Source organism: Cervus elaphus, chromosome 1 (genome assembly GCF_910594005.1).
Source record: "Cervus elaphus chromosome 1, mCerEla1.1, whole genome shotgun sequence".
Lineage (NCBI taxonomy): Eukaryota > Metazoa > Chordata > Mammalia > Artiodactyla > Cervidae > Cervus > Cervus elaphus.
Genome location: NC_057815.1, coordinates 54760068 through 54762918, shown reverse-complemented (window position 1 = coordinate 54762918; position 2851 = coordinate 54760068).

Genomic DNA, 2851 nt, shown 5'->3' with positions numbered 1-2851 from the left:
CAGCCACTTAAATCTCTGCCTGGTTAAAAATGGTTCCCTCGTGCCAGGGTACCAGAGGGCAGTGGCACATGGAATCAAGTCCGCTGAGAGTGATCAGAGGTCTGCATCCCGATCCCCTGCTAAGGAAGGAATTCCCCACAGTGCCAGCTCCAGAAATCATACCTCTTCTTCCTCAGCAGCTTCAAGGATGGGAATCACAAGGGATAAATCTTCAACTCTTAGAAAGTTCTCTGTAAGTGGCTACAATTTTCCTAGTTCTACCCTTTAGGCTGTATGGATCAAATCCTCTACAAGAGAGTTCTTCCAATTATAAAGACAGTTCTCCTGCCTTCTATTTATGGGGTGAGTTATGTCATCAAAACATACATGTTGAAGTGCTAACCCCCAGTACCTTAGAAAAGTGAAAGTGAAAATTGCTTAGTTGTGTCTAACTCTTTGCTACCCCATGGAATTCTCCAGGTCAGAATACTAGAGTGGGCAGCCTTTCCCTCCTCAAGGGGCTCTTCCCAAGCCAGGGATTGAACCCAGGTCTCCTGCATTGCTGGTGGATTCTTTACCAGCTGAGCCACAAGGGAAGCCCCGTACCTCAGAATGTAGTAGCCCAGAATGTGGTCCTTATTTGGAAATGGCCTTGTTGTAGATAGAATTAGTTAAAATGAGTTCATACTGGAGTAGGGTGAACCACATACCACTGGTGTCCTCATAAGACACACACACAAAGGGAGAAGAGCAAGTGAAGATGGAGGCAGAGACTGGAACGATGTTGCCACAAGCCAAGGGATGCTTGGGGGCCACCAGATGCTGGAAGAGGCAAGGAATTGCCTTAGAGAATTCAGAGGGGGCATGGCCCTATGAACACCTTGATCTTTGGACTCTGGCCTCCCAAACTATGTCAGAATAAATTTCTATTGTTTTAAGTCACCCAGTGTGTGGTATTTTGTTATGGCAGGCCCAGGAAACTAATATACCCTCTGAGACTTCCCTGGGCTGACCATGCCAAGTTCCTTCAATTGTTTCTCCTATGGTATGATCTCTGTCCTTTCCTTGATTTCCTTCCTTGAGTGTATTTCATGTACCAAGCGAATTGCTCTAGAGGTGGGCTGAGCAGCACATCTTACCCTGGGGACCATCACCTCCTGCGTCTCTGGACTCTGTAACTCAGCACAGTTGCTTCCCTGGCAGCTTTTTCGCACCTCGTTTATTGTAAACTGAGACCCATGGTTCTTTCCCAAGTGCACCACTGATAAATCATGTCTCTCAACTGTGATGGTAGTTCTGTCACAATCGTAAAATTGATTATTGCTCTGTCTTCTTCAGATATTTTGAATCTTGAGTCAATTCAGCAATGTATTCAAAGTTCTTCTCAACTCCATTCTTATTTTATCAATTGCTCCCCCCGCTCAGAAATCCCTTTATGTTTTCATTGAATTATTAATCATGGTGGGCTGAGGAGAGAACTGTGGCATATTATCAGAGACTTCATTGCAGTCTTGCTGTGAATTCATACATTTGTTCACTCAATAAACATTTACTGAGCTCCTGGTACATGTCAGACGTTATTTTAGGCACTTGAAGATTTGGTGATGAATAAGAGAAATCTCTGGTGCTAGTGGTAAAGAACCTGACTGCCAATGCAGGAGGTATAAGAGACACAGGTTCAATATCTGGTTTGGGAAGATCCTCTGGAGGAGGGCATGGCAACTCACTCCAGTATTGTTGTCTGGAGAATCCCCATGGACAGAAGAGTCTGGCAGGTTATAATCCATAGGGTCGCAAAGGGTCAGACATGGCTGAAGCGACTTAGCAGGCATGCACACACACACACAAAAGAAATCTCAGTCCTTATGGAACTTAAATTATCACATTAGTCAACCTTGGGGATCTACCTGACTATTAATGAAACATGTGGATATCTGGATTCTGGCAGATCCTTTATCTTTTCACAAATGCCAGTTCTAAACCTTTGGAGACAGGGGCATGTAAAGTACTATTCCTGAATGGAGAATTGAGTGTAGGATAGTAGGATTGTTCTTTACAGCAAGCAAGAAATTTCTCTTTGTTCTTGCCTTCTCTGTGACCAGGTGTAGCTCCCTAAGGCTTTCTGTCTCATTTTGCCAGTTTTCTTTCCATTGACTTGCTTACAGGGAGAGCATTTTAGGGTTTGGGTGGGAAGAGTATGAAAGAAGCTGAACTGCAAACAGGCAGTCAGGGGTGGGAAATAAAACACCCTGACTCTGGATCCTGGGAGCAGGAAGCAAGATCAGTCAGGAGTTTGTACAACGGAGAAAATGAGTGGAGAGAGAGGACAGAATTATGGTCAATGAAGAAGAGTAAAGGAATGGGGTGAAAAAGGGGAAGTTTGGAGGAGATAAGACTTGCATTCAAATGTTTATGCAGATGTCCCCCTAACATCTGACCAGTTACAAAGCCAGCTAATAGAATTCTGTTGGCTGTAAGGAATCTAGATGTATTTAGATGAGTTTATGCTCCAGATGCCAGAGATTCTAAGGCTTTAACAACCCTGATGTTAAGTACCTGGCTCTCTAGTGGTATCGTGTTGTTGTTGCCTCTGACGTTGCTCTCTTTTCCATAGCATATGGGCTTTTCTTCTCATGTCATTCTCTTTTCTCTTCCTGTCCCCAACTGATTAATTATCTTTTCATTTTCCTATTCAAATTCTGGAGCGGAACCACCAGTCCTACTGGACAGAATTTTGCATACTTTTTTGGTGACTGGCCAGCCTTTGGTGAGCTGCTCTTGGCCCAGGCATGAAGTTATTTGCCTGTCCTTGTTCAAGGGCCAGCACAGAGCCTCTTCTCTCAGCAGGGATCCGAGGGTGGGGCAGTTTCCC